Source organism: Miniopterus schreibersii, assembly GCF_964146895.1.
Source record: "Miniopterus schreibersii genome assembly, chromosome: 11".
NCBI classification, from domain to species: domain Eukaryota; kingdom Metazoa; phylum Chordata; class Mammalia; order Chiroptera; family Miniopteridae; genus Miniopterus; species Miniopterus schreibersii.
This window is the reverse complement of record NC_138111.1, coordinates 54450832-54467498: the sequence shown is the minus strand read 5'-3', so window position 1 is coordinate 54467498 and position 16667 is coordinate 54450832.

Sequence of the window (16667 nt, the reverse complement as noted above, 5' to 3'; positions counted from 1 at the left end):
GTCTCCCTTTCCCTACAAAGCATCTAGCACTGCATGTTCCACATGGAAGGAACACAACACATTTTAAAATTTGATTTGATTCATCTCTAGCTGCCCAAAGCACTCAGAGCCTCAGCTCACATTTTTTTACTATTGTCTGCAATGCCAATTCAGGGCGTCTCACACTGTAGGTACTTGGTTTGAATCTGTGACCCTGCCAGTGGCAGAGAGGAATTCTGAAGACTGCTTGGTGTAGTGCAAAGAACCCAGATTTGGGAGCCACTCAATTCAGATCCTAGCTGTTCCACTGATTACCAGGAAAACTTGAAGGAAACAAATTGCTGAAAGTCTCTGAGCCCAGTTTTTTGTTTGTTTGTAGCTGTTAAGTAATGAGAGTAATGGTTAGCACCACATGGCATTGCGGGCAGTGGGTGAGGGGTTTGGGGTCTAGCTCAGAGCCTGATTCAAACTAAGAGCTCAACAAATCATTACCATGATAGGTGGTGGGTATGGGAGTGTCCACCATACATACCTTTCAACTTTTCTGTGTGCCTGAAAATCCTAATAAAATACTGGATAAAATTATTATCATAATTTAGATTCTAATTTTAGGACTTTCTCTCCCCCTGAAAGAAAGAAACAAATAAATAAACTCATAACAGAGCACTGAGCTGCACTGGGAAGACAGAATTATTCACCAGCCCCAAACCGGAGGCCCTTCTCCCGTTTTCTACACTGTGGGGGTTGTGTCAAATGTTAGCAGTTTGCTATTGAATTATATTCAACAAACACTTCTAGAGCACCTACTGTGTGCAAGGCATGATAAGTAGAGAGTTCTGGCAACAGATAAACTGCCATTTGTAGCCTTTTTGACATAGAGAGACACCAAGTTAACGGCTGAGGTTTGAATTATGGTTGCAATATTCATATATTAAACCCAAATGTAATATATAAATCCAAGGCCCTTGATTCTTAGTTCAGTACTATTTCCATGACATCATCCTCTACAGATAAAATAATTATACCAGAGCCAGACAATAAGGTGAAGGAGTGTTAACAGATTTATAGACAATACAGAGAGAGTGGGATTAAAATGCAAAAGCCAAATTCCTCAGCTTGGCATTCAAGGACCTCCCTGGTCTGCTTCCAGTCCCAGGATAACAGAAAGTCATGCTCTAACCCAATTAAAATACCTGATATTGCCCCAGGACTCCAAGTCTTCCCACTTCCATATACTTGTTTATCCTGTTCCTTCTGCCTGAAAGGCCCTCCTCCCATGCCTGTCTTGCTAATATCCTTTTTCACCTTTAAACTGTAGCCCTAATGCCTGTTTCTCCACAAAGCCCTGTAGATAATTGACACTGGAGAAATACTTGTGAAATTAACATGTGAGTTAACGAACATATGCTGTGTCTACAGATACGGTAGCAAAAAAAACTCCGAGAAAAGCAGCAGCAAGCAAGAGAATTACACAAGAAACATGGTTTCTGAAAACAAAGGCAAAATGTAAATTAAAATTGAAATAAAATTTGAATTTCAAAATAGCAATTAAACCATGGAAAATCAGAGTTCTCTTTCTCTAAAATAAAATAGATCATTGTGAGCCTGCAATTTTATTCCTGTTATATGCTGGTAATATTTGCTAACACCAACTGGATGAATGGTTTCCCTGTTAAGTTAGAAAGTTTATCTCATATCACAATTATAAATACTGTCCAAAATATTTAAAAAGTCAAATAATGAAATACTGAAAAAGAACCTCTAACAAAAAGTAATTTATAGTATATTGGGGCTTTTTTAGGTTTCATAAAAGGACATGGAGTTTGTGGGTAAAACGATATTTTATCTTTCCTGCTTCAAAATGTGGTGGGCCATTCTTTTAAAAAGACTTTCATGAAGAAATTTTAAAATTGGTAAGTATGGCAAAAGGTAAAAATCCTATAGAATAAAAACAAAGTATTAAATACAAGTTAATAACAACAAAAACATTACCAATATGCAGTGTTCTGAGGGGAAATATGGGATACAATTGGGAGAAATAGGTAAAAGAATCTACAGTTTTTTTTGGTTTTTTTACATGTGCATTTCCCAGAAGTTAAAATTCAATATTGGTTTCACAGCACAGAAACTAGTAGTTATAGAAAGTATAGCGTCCCAAGGATAAAGGGAAGAACCTCTGGTCCTTAGATGTGATTAGATGGTCAGGGCCAATCACAAAAGCCTTTGGGAGCAGCTGGATGGGATACAAGTCCTAGCCTTGAGGTGTTTTTCATTTAAGTCCAGCAAGCCAAGTTCGCTGTATCACCTGAGAATATTTCTAGAATGAATACCCATGGAGGTATGTTTGCACTGTGCAAAATAAATAAACAGTAATGTCCAAGGCATGTGACTTTGATGGTTTTCTCATGGTCTTCTTTAGAGAGGTATACCTTTGTCCCAATAGTTGCACAGGCCTACCATCTGGTTTCAGTGTTGGGTTACATATTTTCCCTTTTCACTTCCCCATCTCTCCCTCCATGCCCCTCAGTTTTCTACCCCTTGCAGTGAGAGAGAAATGGTCTTGTCAGCCTCAGAATGGCCTTGTACGTAGAATGTTTACTATAACCATACGCATTTAGTTTTGCTCTCAACAGCTTGGTTTTTAAATCCATGCCTGCGTGTTAAGGGGAAAGAGTTTAAATGGCATATCTGTGGCAGAAACATTAACTATCTCCCAAAAACTATCATTCTTCTTTCACTGTGGTAACAAACATACAGTGCCACCCAGAAGAGAGACATTTTCTAGCCTCTCTTGCAGCTACATGTGACCATGTGACAAAGTTATTCTTAAGAAGATTTAAGTGAAGCTATAGGTGCAATTCCAAGTAATGTCCTTAAAGAAAAGGAGATATCCAGCTTCACTCTTTTCTCCTTGTTGTGGCTAGAATGATGACATATAATACTACTAGATTTTCATTTGTATAGGTTCCACTAATAAAATTTCTAATTTAGCTGAAATGATTTTCTCTTCAAGCTATTACGGATGATGTACATGGTGGAGGAGTTGGTGATGTTCTGAGTCACCTGATTTACAGGAAAATGTACTGTTCCTATCTGATTCTGGTTGACTCAGTTACTCAGAGCCTCAAGTTACTAAAGCTTGGGTCATGAGGGCATCCTTGCCAACTGGGAGTTAATGAATCAACTACAAGTCATTACTACCATAAAAAAAAAGAAAAAACAAACTACTCAAACGTTAGACTGGAAGTCTCGAGGGCGGTGTCTGTGTCCTGACTATTCATTCCCAACCTTTGGCATAGCCACCTGGCACATAACATTTGTTGAAAGTATGAATTTAAAAAGCATAAGCTCGATTCCCTCAAATATTAAACATAGAATTACCATATGATCCCGCAAGTCCCCTTCCGGATATATACCAAAAGAAATGGAAACAGAAACTCGGACAGATATTTGGACACCCCTGTTCACAGTAGCATTATTCACAGTAACCAAAAGGTAGAAGCAACCCAGGTGTCTGTTGACAGATGAATGGATACATGAAATGTGGTGCCTACACACCATGTCATATTATTCAGCCTTAAAAAGGAGGGAAATTCTGAGACATGCTACAACACTCATGAGCCTTGAAGACATGAACGAATCCACTCATATAAGGTGTCTAGAGCAGTCAAATTCATAGAGACAGAGTAGAATGGTGGTTGCCAGAAGCTGGGGGGAGAGGAGGAATGAAGAATGCATGTTTAATGTGTACAGAGTTTCAGTTGGGGAATTTTTAAAAATTCTGGAGACGGATGGTGGTGATGGTTGCAGAGTAATTTGAATGTCCTTAATGCCACAGCACTGTACACTTAAAATAGTTAAAATGGTAAAATTTTATGTGCTGTATATTTACCATACAAATTTTAAGGAAGGAAAAAAGAATAAAAAATAAAAAATAATTTACCTGTGTAAAAGCAGTCCCAACGAAATCCCCTGACGTGAACTCCTAATCCTTGTGCCAAAAAACTGTGGAACTCAGTATGATAATGGATACGCTGCCATGTGTGATGACTAAATTTCTTACAAGTTAAAAATAAATAAAGCAAGCACAAGCTTTTCCATGTTATGTCAACAGTGCCACCCTCACTCAAAAGGAAAGCAAATATTAGAGAAGTATTTCTCTGGATTAAGTTTTCACATATGTAGATTGGGGTCCTCTCAACTTAAATGTAAATGAGCCTGTGCCCCCAAAGCCTTGGCACTCACCCTTGGCATTCACCTTGCTGCCTGGCATGCTCCTCGAATGCTCCTACTGCTTCTACTCTAACAGCTCCTCACGTCTCATCTTAGGAGATCCTCGGAGAGGACTTCCTCGATCTGTCAATCTAAATTGGCCTTTCCTGTTTGTTTTCAATGCCTTCTTGTACAGAACCTATCATCCTTCATAGTTATGAATCATTTGTATTTACATTTATTTGTGTGATAACATATTCAATGTCTCCCTCTCATTAGACTGTGAGCTCTATAAGGGCAGAAGCTATTCCAGTTTTATTAACCTCTGTATCCAATATCTAGCACAGGATCTAGGCACACAGTGTGTGTTCAACAAATATTTGTTGAATGAATAAATATTTGTTGAATGAATGAATGACTTTCTAAATAGAAGTTTTCAAAGACATTGGCTACAGTCAATTTCTTAAGCTGGGTAATGGATAACATAGTCATTTCATTATTTTTAAAATACTTCATACACATACATACACATATACATGATTTATGTTATGTACACCTTGAATACAGACCTTATATATATGCATATATATTTATAAATAACATTTATCTTTATTTCCCAACTGTTAATCAATGGACCGAGGAAGTCCAATGTTATTTCTTCCTGTCCTTTCCTGCCTGCTTCCTCAAAGACCGTCACTGGTTCAGCACCTTGTTCTGTTTCTCCCTCCTCTCACTCCAAAGGACCATGTTAGGCAGGTAAAGACAAGTAGTTTATTGCCTTGCAAGTAAATGTATTTTCATTTCTTCTTTAAATTTTATTCTGAGATACCAGTTTAATAATGAAAGGAGTTGGGTAGATTAAATAAAAATGCAAGGGAAATTCATCTACATCTACTTCACGTAAGAACAAAAGTGATGTACTTAACCTGTCTCTATGTAATGATTTAAGAACCATAATGGTATAATTTGCTTACCAAAGTAAAGAGAAAGAGATGATGCACACGAAATATTTTTATCAACAATAACATATTTGGATATATGTTAAACTCTGATACATAATAAAATTTGATACAGATACTTATTTGTCTGTCCAGGCATGTGTTCTGTTTCTTAATGAAGATTTATATTGCTTATTCTTTAATTGTGCAACTTTCTTGGATTCACAATATTCTCTTTGAAGATGAGGGGTAAAAAATAATAATAAAGACTTGTTTTAAAAGTTACACTTATTAAAAAATTAGACTGAACACATGTATTTAGTTTTCCTTGCAAAATGACAGTGTTTTGAGGTTCTTACATGGCCAGTGTTACCGCAGGCCGATACGAAGCTTTGATGAACCACCAGGAAAAGGAATCTGTGGTACCATTTGCATCAAGATTCTATAGTTATTTTCTCTTCCTTTGGAGGGGTGATTTTCAGTGAAATGTGAATTTTCTCATCACACACTGTGCGCGCGCAACAGAATCGGTTTGTTGGGTGGACTTCGAAAGTGTTAGCTTGAAGACTTCTTGTGGATGATCCAATGTCGTCTTTTCATGGGTCTGTTCAAGGAACAACTCACTTTTGCAAAGAATGAAATCCATAAAAAGAAGCTGGGGGCAGTGATAGTACCCCAGTGTAAAGACCTGTATGTACACCTAGTAAAATTTGGAAATTGAATTCACTCTGCTTCAGATTTCACTTTCCCCCCTATTAAATCAGAGTACGACACAGGCATCACGAAATCTGCCATAAATAATTCTTCACAACCGTCTGCTCCACTTGGAGTGCCCTGGACTCTGTCCAGCCATAAAACCTGGATTTACTTTTACTAGTAAAGAGGATAGTGCCCCCATGGTTAGGGCCGAAGAAGCTGAAATGGAAAAGGGGCTTGCTGTTCAAGCAGTTACTCTGCACGTGGCATCTCATATAGCAAACAAACAGCGGGTTCGCTGTGGAGCCAGGCAAGTCCTTGAAAACCTTGACAAGATTTATAAATAAGATATGGTGTTTATTTATTATTTTAAAAACTTTCCATTGTTCTCTCCTTGGTAATGTAATATGATATATACTTTTGCCAAGAATAGGGTGTGGTTGCTCCACAGCTTAGCCCATCATGAAATGTCATGCTTAAGACTTGAGTCAGAATATCAAAACAATGCAATTCTGGAAGGAGAGTAGCCAACAGTTTTTCCATTTCTGCTAAATTCAACTCTACTCAAGTTGGGAGTATTAGTAGCTTTTGTCATTACTCTATCTGGTCTTGACACTGAAAATATTATACGTAAATCCTGAATTTTAAACATGCTTGCTTTTCCATTCTGAGTACCCCTTCCTCCCCCACAGCCTGCCTTCCTCCTACATTTCTTCTATCCCTCTTTCCCTTCCCTGTGTATTTGTCAATTATGGTTGGTTGGTAACATTATCATTGTGGCGGTTAAAATCTAATGGGAAGAATCTCATTTAGGATTGCTCTTTGAAACACGCAGCAATGTAGGCTAATGTGCTCACTTTTAAATAACCTAACGAATCCCACTTGTTAAACGCTCATCTTCACTGTGTTGTTGGAGATTTGGGCACCAATATTAGTAAAATGTGACCTAGTTCAATACTTTTCCAAAGGATCTGACTAACTAAGCTGGTGGGTGGGGGGTTCGCTACTCATGATGGGCCCCTATGGTATATAAGTTCCCTGAACGCAGAGCGTTGTTCTTTCTTGGTCACTTCTATAACTCTAGTATCTAGTGTAGTGCTTGACAGATCTAAGGTATTCAAGAAATATTTACTGAATTAATGAATAAAATAACTAGTGAAATAGGGTACTGAGTACAACAGAGGGCTTAAAAATCAAAAGGTTTAGATCCCTGCCCAGAAACTAGGATCCAGAGCGGTAGATCAAATATGTCTCATAAAACACCCATAAAGTCTGACCATGAAATACACACTGTTTATGATGTATTATTTCCTGGATAACATAATTTGTAATACAAAAAACAAGCATTTTATATTTCACTATAATATAAGCTGCTTGAGAGCAGATACTAGGTTCTCAAATTATATTTGTTGCATGTCTAAATAATGGAAAATCCATGCCTATAGAAGTATTTCCTCAAGCAGATGTGTGGGTCATAGTATAAGGCTTCTACAACTCAGTTACTATGGCCACTTCTAAAAAGAAAGCTAAGATACCAACACTGTCCCTTTTTAAATACTAGAAATAATATTTCCAGTATTTTCTGTAATACTAAAAATCTTTAGTCCTGTGTTATTTCTTGAAGCATAGAAGATCTGTTTGTTTAAAATATATCTGCTCATGGCAGCTAATACTGTTTTTAAAAATATTGTTGATAAGGGAACAAGACTCAGGCTCAGAACTCCTCAGAATGTGCATGGGAATCTTTTTGTCATCAAATCAAAGGGCTGAACTAGATTTGCAAAAGTCTCCTCTGGCTCTAAAATTTTATGACTCTGGCTTAAAAAAAAGAAATCTATCCATGGGGAAGCAGTGTCTTTGTAATTCACTCAGAATTTTCATTGTCATTGGACAGAGACTTCTCACTGATTCAGCATATTCTTGCTCAAATGTTGTTCACAGTGTATTAAGCCTCGATAAAGTCTTTTTCTTCTAATGATGTTCTGGGAATCTTGTGAAACAAGCCACCTAATGAGAACCTAATGAGTTTGGGGATTGGTACCCCAATGAGGAACACCACCAAATATCATGGAAGCTTAGGGCAAAATGAGGTAAAGTTCTCAGGTCTCACATTCACCATTTTGTGAAATGGTTAAAGCATTATTTTTCAACTGTAGGTAGATCTGCTAACAGGTCATAAAATCAATTTAGTGTGTAACAACCAACATTAAAAACAAAAAGAAAATAGTTCACAGTAGAATAGAAAATACTGAGTGTATTTTATCTAAGAAGGATAAATAGTGTTTGACAAAAGTTTTATTTCAGGAGCGCGTGCGTGTGTGTGCGTGTGTTTCAGCGTAGGTGGTACACATGGTAGGTCACCATGAAAAATGTCTTTCTTTCTGTGGGACACATTCAAACAAGTTTGAAAATGAAAACAACCTTTCAAAATCCCTTCAAATGCTGTAAATTACTTCTATGAAATCCTGAAGATCTCATGGGCATCCGACACAACTGCAGAAAAGAGGTAGGTGTGAATGGAAGGGTTTCCTTCACCAAAGGGACGCAGCACCAAACTCACCCACTGATTCTGATCTTCAGAAGCCAGGATTGCTGAGCTCAACCTCTTCCACCTAACGGATCGGACTGGAGACACAGGGACATCATCCCTTGTTCTGACCCTGATGGACGGTAGGTGTCAGCTACACCTAAGAGTGATTGTGCCTGAGCTAAGACAGAATTTAAAAAAAATATTGAAGCATAATATGCACACAGAAAAGTAAAACTAGGAATTCTTTTCCTGTCCTGAGAGGAAAGGAAAGGCACTGCAGCTTTCTCCAACTCCTCTTTCAACCTTGGCATCCTATCTAAAGGATTTTTGTCTTATTCCTGCCTTAATTTCTGTCTAAAGGATTTCTCAGAACCCATAGTGGCTTCTGGAGGACAGAGGGGGATATTCTAGAAGTGAAAACACCTTGTATAAAAATTCCTCTTTTCTTCTTGGAGTATGTCTATGAAACCTTTTTCCCCCTGTAATTTGATTTTACTTTAACTGATGAGTCAGTAAGTCCATCTCCTTTTATTTATCAAACCAGTTTTTGTGTTTCTTTTTTGGTGTTTTAAAAACTAAAACCTCAAAGTTAGTTCAATAACTGGACAGTCCACAGCACTCTAACATAATAAGTAATTATGTACATGCATAAAATGCATAGAAAAAGAAACGTTTTTCATAAGGACATGGGGTTTAAAGATTCTGAAGTCTGGTAAATGGGAGATAAGATGGTTTCTTTTAAAACAGACACACAAAAATATATGCAATTACTGAGTGGCTGGCATATGTCAGGACTGCTCTAAATGCTGCAGGAATGAATGAGACAAGCAGATAAGATCTCTGATTTTGTGGTGCTTCCTCTAGTAGGGGGAAAGGTGTGGAGAAAGATTAAAAAGATAAATGAACAGGGTAACTTCAGATAGTAGTAAGTGTTATGACAAAGAGAAACAGGAGTGACCTCATGGTGGGGTTGGGGTACACACTGAGATTGGGGTGGTCACTAAGGGGTTACCTTTGAACCAATATCTCAAAAAACAAGAAGAAAGTAACCAGAGTTTCCAGGGAGATTAAAGGAAGTAGGTATTGTCTGTGTCTATGAGTAATTTTTTCCTTTGCTTAATCCCTTCACCTATGTCACCCAGCTGCCCATTGCCCCCCTCCCACCCCACAGCTGTCAGTCTGTTCTCTGTATCTGTGAGTCTGTTTCTATTTTGTTTGTTTATTTTGTTCATTAGATTCTGCATTTAAGTAGAATCATATGGTATTTGTCTGTCTCTGATGGGCTTATTTCACTTGGTATAATAATCTCCAGGTCCATCCATGCTGTTGCAAAAGGTAAGATTACTAGAGGGAAGGGGTGGTGGGGCAGCTAGAAGAGGGTAAAGGGGAGATAAATGGTGACCAAAGGAAACTTGACTGTGGTGAACACACAATACAATATACAGGGGAAGTATTATAAAATTATACACTTGAAACCTATATAATTTTATTAACCAATGTAACCCCAATAAATTTGATAAAAATATTTAAAAATTAAAAAAAGCAAGTAGTCATGAGCACTGGTATTTACTTAGTCATTATTTAAAAATCTCCTAACTTGAAAATAAAATGAAATAGAGATGTATTCACCGAAGAAAAAGAAATCCAGCAAAGTCAAAGTTTGTTTTAAATGGACCCATTAGGTACTAAGGGCAGGGCTTCCAAATACTGTCATATAGGCTGAACGGTGCAGCTTGCAACCTTGAGATACCACGTATCCCAAATGGAAAATCTGGTGGATCAAGCATTCAGGAGGACCAGTGATAAAGTTTGCAGCAACTTGTTAGCTCAGGATTTCCAATATGGCAGGAAAAGGGTAGGATAGTGGGTTACACAAAACTTGTTAAGCACTAAGGCTACTTTGGTGGACCTTAGTTACAACCTAAGGAATAATTATAGGCTCAAGAATCTCGGAGGACTATGGGAAAACTGAAGACTATTCAGAGGAAGTCAACAAAGATGATTAAGAATTGAATAATGGGGCCTCTGAGGAAAGGTATAGCCAAACTGGAATTACTTAGCTAGGATTATTTATCTTGGTGAGGACACATCCAAGGCGTGGCTTAATAAGGCCTTCAAAAATATGAAAGGTAATGGGGACTCACTGTTCTTTATGACCTCCATGAAGAGAATAAGTTGAAATGGGAGGGCTTTTAGAGATAAGAATTTTTGGATTATAAACTGTCCAAAACAGAGTGAGTTACCTAGTAAGCATTTTCGGTCCCCTTCTTTAAACTTTGAAACACTATTAACTTAAGATCTTTGAACCCCTTCCACATGGATGGATTCAGTGATCCTTGCCAAGTTCAATGTAAAATTTTGTGGGTATATGTATACACATGTACTTTTTTTTTCTGAGAAGAAGACTGGCAACTTTTATTAGGCTGGGTCCATGCCTAAAAATGTTTAAAAATCACTGCTTTTAAGAAACCAATTGTATTCTCAAGTATTTGGATCAGTAGAAGAACACTTTGGTCTGAAGAAGGAGAATGGACTAGATGCCCTTTTAATTTTGCCTAGCATCTTATACGTTACTTAGGAGACTTCGAGACCTGGCTGCTCTAAAGATTAAGAAAATGTATATTAGGAGTTTAATGTTTGGTTATTTAAAAAATTACCTCTAAGTGAAAAATGCATTTGTGAATATATATATGGGCTCTTGTCATAAAACTGGAGGATAAGTGGTACTCCTTGGGAATAGTACCAACTGAAAAAAATGTTTGCAACATATGAGCAAACGGGAGAAAGGTATTCTGTGGAATATTTAAAACATATGGTTTTTGTTTGTATTTCTTCCAAATGTTTGAGAAAAGTGAACAACTTGTACCTGTATACAATCGTGACTATGAATGCTCTATTCTTTTTTAACAAAAAATGTATTTATAAGCAAGCAGTAAAACACTGAAAGAAATCATAATGTTAATAAGTAGGAGGCTATCAGGTTCCATATTAAATTCTCTTACCCAAAGCTTACCTTACAAAGAACAGGGATTTTAACTTGATGGATTAAACAGTTTTCAATATAGTATCGATTTCAGAGATCCACAGGAAGTGATATAATAAAAATCCTAATCAATCAGGCATATAGATAATATCCATACACATTCACCCCTATGAATTGTGCAAATGGGGAAAATTGTAGCATTAGTGAAAGAGGTGAAGGAGAGAATTCTATTTTGTTCTTATGTCCATGACTGAATCAGTAATAAAAGATATAGAAAGTTTATGAAGGCTAAAATCTCATGTGTATCTTTGTGGAGTAAATGTGGTTGATTTTGCATAAATTTGCAAACATTTTTCTTAAGTGCTCATCAGTAATCATCTCATTTTTGTACTCAATAATTCTTTTATAAAACACAATGGAATCTTACATTCTCATTAGTTCTGGTTCCATTATTAAAAAGGAAGGAGACTAGTACAAACTAGAAGCAGAACTGAGAACCAGAAATAAGGAGAGAGAAAATGGGATTACAGCTACATTCTCTGGGTTCCTGGTCTGTGGCACAAAATGCCAGCCTGAGTTGACAGACTAATAACTTAGAGGGATAAATGCATGTTCTCCTGGCATATTTGGGACATCAGCATCAAATCTTTGGTTTCCATTCTTTTCAGATTTGAAGAATTACATGCAATGAAACAGCGAGTTCAGATACAGTAAATTAGTAACACATGGAGCTGAAAATTTTAAGGTTTCATTTCTGGGGTGGCTAGATAAACAAATATATTTACACAAGAGTTGTTTGAGTCATACAAATTTTGAGCTAGTACTTATCTAAGTGGCAATGGCTTTTCTGAAAGTTGCTCAAATAATGGTTTCAGTAACATAATTCCTCTTTTCTACCCATTCATATCACCCTCACGTAGGCATACAACCTCATTTAGACAGGTAAAGCTGTACTTCATTTCACAGGTGTAAAATCAAATGGAAATTGCAGACATAAAATCAACTCTGAGCTGATGATGAGCTGGGTTAAAAAAAAAAAATATATATATATATATATATATATATATATATATATATATATATATATACAGGGTGAGGCAAAAGTAGGTTTATAGTTGTGAGTACACTAAACAGAGTTTATTCTTGTACTATTATTTATTAATTGTATTATTTTCCAATAATACCTGTAAATGTACTTTTGCTCCACCGTGTGTCTGTGTGTGTGTGTCTGTGTATATATACATATATGTGAAAGTAAAAACAGAGAATATATATACTTATATATTTTTTTTCTCCTTTCTCTCTACACACCCAAAGGTTATTATATGTGGTTCTTTTGCTATAAAAATCAATACACAGTGTGACCTTCATATTGAGACACGCACATGATGGGGGTACTCAAAGCCTTGCCAACGAATACGCAAACATGATTGTTTTAAGGAGGAGAATTTCCATATTGTCAATCACATTTACTTTTTCCTAAAACTGACCTGTGGCAAATGCACTTGCATTTGTGTGTTCTGATGGCCTCTTATACCAGTTCCCCTTTCTAAAGCATGTTCTTTAACTTCTCAAAAGTACCCCAAACTTACACTGGTGTATTACCCCAGGGCATAAAGCTAATGACCAAACAAAACAATGATTCACAATGTTGGTTTCAGTGAAGTTGCCTTTAATTAAGGCCCCATAAAACCTATACTAGAGTTGTTATCTTTCCCTGTTTTATGTTATTTTCTGTAAAGACACAGTGTGGCTTTAGAAAAGGATATTTTGGTCTATGTAAAGCTATTCTGAATCTAGATGAACTGCAGAATGGGCAATGGGAACGATCATTCCCATTTAACCATTACTGCCTCTTTCATTCTCCAGCTATTGTCATGAATGGATCACTTCAGAGGGCATCCAGCCAGAGCAACACAGAGAGAGTTGGGGAAGGAATATTAAAGGGGTGTCAACTTAATTTATCCAGTTCACAGGAAGCTCTTTATGGTATGTGTATATGCGTGTATCTACGAATGACTAAAAAAATGAATGAATATATATTTAATATATCTTTATTGATTTCAGAGAGAGGAAAGGAGAGGGAGAGAGAGAGAGAGAGAAATATCAATGATGAGAGAGTCATTGATCGAGCCCACAACCCGGGCATGTGCCCTGACTGGGAATCGAACCCCGATCGCCTGGATCCTAGGCCGACGCTCAACCGCTGAGCCACACCCAGCCGGGCTGAATATATATATGTCTTTTAGAATTAAAAAGTGATATTGTTTAAATGCTGTACAGTACACCCCCATCTTCATTAAAAATGAAGTCAGACCTTCTCTGACTTATTTTACTGATTAAATTATATGGGAAATATTTTCCATTAATTGAGTTAAATCTGCAGCTACAAAGTGTTTTGTTTTTGTGTTTTTTAAACACCAGTTTCTTTTGAGTTATGACTTATACACATTTTAGATATACAATTCTAAGAATTTTGACAAATATATACAGTTGTATAACCACTATGCCAACAAGAGATATAGAATTATTACCATCATTTCATGAAGTTTCCTTGTGTCCCTTTGCAGTTAATCTTTTTATTACTGGATATACATCCATTGTATCAATGTACTGTAACTTGTTTGTCCATACACTGGCAGATGGGCATTTGGGTTTTTTCCGGTTATTGATGAGTATGAATAAAGCTGCTACAAACATTCCTACACATATAATTGTCTGGATACACATTTTCATTTCTCTTATAAATACCTAGGAATGGGATTACCGGGTTTTATGTTAACTGTGCATTTAATTTAACATAAGCAACTGCCAAACTGTTTTCCGAAGTGGCTGTCCCATTTTGCATTCTTACAACAATGTAAGAGAGTTCGTTTCTCTGCATTTTTGTCAGCACTTGGTATTGTCAGTTTTTAAAATCTTAGCCATTCTACTGGGTATGAAGTAATATATCATTACAATTTTAATATGCATTTCCCTAATGACTAACATATTTTCATGTGCCAATTTGCTACTTGTATCTATTTTCTGGTGAAGTGTCTCTTTACATCTTTTGTCTTATTTTTATTGAGTTGCTTATTGTCTTATTACTGAGTTGTGAGGGGTCCTTATATATTTTGGATACAAATCTTTTATCAGATATACATTTTGCAATTACAATGTTTTGACAAAAATATATTTAAAACATGGGATGTTGATAGTACCATTTTATCAAAATATATTGTATATTTTGCCAATACAATATTCCAATTTTCCTAAATTAACTATATTCCAATTTTCCTAAATCTTCCTGAATATATTAAGCTAAATGAGGTGTCACTAAGAGAAAGAGCAACAGGTATAATTAATAGACATTTGATAAGTTCTGGTAAAGCAGAAACTGAGAAGATAAATGGCTCTAATGACTGTGTTACAAATCATTTTGCTGGCCAAGCCATTTATATTCCTTGCTTTTAAATGATATAATTGAGTTGTTAGCTGGTAAACTATTAAATATAATTTTTGATGGTTAATCACTAAGTGACTTTTGGCATGTAACTCAGAAGGAGTTCAAAGAATTAAGTTACACTATTTTAAAATGTCTTCTCTTAACCCACAAATTCATTTCTTTTATGCAATCACCATTTTTTAGCACTTACATGAATAAATGTGAAAATTAGAAGTAGGATTTATGAGAGTAACCCTGTCTCATTCTGGCAATAAATAATGTTTATCCATGATAGATGGACTACTTGGGGGAAAAAACCCCCTATATTTTAGAGAAGTATTTTCAGTAAAGTGTGTTACTTATAAAAATTTGTATTATTTGTGTTATTGTTAGAGTATTGGTAACAAATGAAATAATATGATCACCCAGAAAAACTTTTTTCAAAACTTAGATATGTGAACATAAAAAATTTAACAAAAATTAAATTTCATTTTATAAATATACCTCTTTTGTTTGCAGAGAATGATTGTTGATGATCATACTTTGTGTTCTTTTTTATTTTGTAGAAAGGGGAAAACTTTCCATCATAAAATATATTACATTAAGATAATATGAGTTCAAAGAGAAAAGAGAATGAAATAAATGTGCAGTATATATTTTTAATGGATAATTATGAATCTCTAATTGGCATAGTATAAAGATTCCAATAGGAACATCTAGAATTGTCAATATTTAGAATTCTCCAGATATTATATAGTTTGCAACTATTTTAACTTATGATGACAAATTTCAAATGTCGCTTTAAAATGCTCCTGCAGTAGATATTTTTTCTAAATTCTTTTAGGGAGTTTGAAAGTAAAAATTTTGGAAGACAGGTCATGACCTTTACAATATTTTCCCTTTTCTTCCTGGCAGTTGTGTCATATGGCTCTGATCTCATTGTTCTGGGTTTCAGGCTTCTCAGTTTGCAGTTACAATAGCAATAATTTTCCCTGGACACTGAGTGGATGACTAGCTCTTCCAGTGCCCTGTGTCCTCTCACGTTGGCTGGCAGCAGACCCTTAGCTGTCCATGCCAAACTTCTTTCTCCAGAGCTCAGTCTTGACATTTTTCCTGAGCAGCTCAACAAAAGCATCACAATGGAACAGAACACCCGGAATGATTCTTAACTGGGCATTCAGAAATTTATAAAAGGATTTATTATTGAGGCTTGGGGGTTTTGTTTATTAATTGATTTTATTCTCTCTTGTTTTCTGGTCAAACAAATTCTGTGTGTGTGAGAGCGGGGGCGGGGGGGGGGATCTTGTTTTGTCGGAGTCCTGAGAAGTTTCTTCCAAAATTTTCAAAGCTTTGGACTAAAACCTATAAACCAAACTGAATTGCTCACATCCCACAAAGGCACAACCACGTGTACTCGACACCTGCAATTTTTTTATACATCAAAGTTTGGGCTTTTCTACATTCAAAGAGCTCCTTCTGCCCTCAGCCCCCGAGGGGCATGCATGTAGAGAAAGGAAGCAGACTCACTTGGCAGAGTGGTGTGTAAGGCTCTTCGGAAGAAGGTGCTCTATTCCAAGAAAGTGTGAGCAGAAAGGCATGCAGAGAGGGCCTAGCAGAGCACTTCACCAGGCCACATCCACCCTGTGACCTGCGAAGCCCCCAAACATACACTTCAAATTGCAGGACATTTTGATTTGTATCAGGTGAAACAAACAGCCTGGGTCCCCTCGTAATGATCCTCAGGGCAGTGCCACCGCTTTCTTTCCTTCATTGGCTCTGCTTTCCCCCCTTTCTTTCAAATACCCAGCTGAGGTCTGTGTGGCGTCTCCGACCTCCACCCTCCCCTCCTCCCCATAGGTTTGGCATTCATTTTCCCCATTATTTCAATGAGTAATGACACCA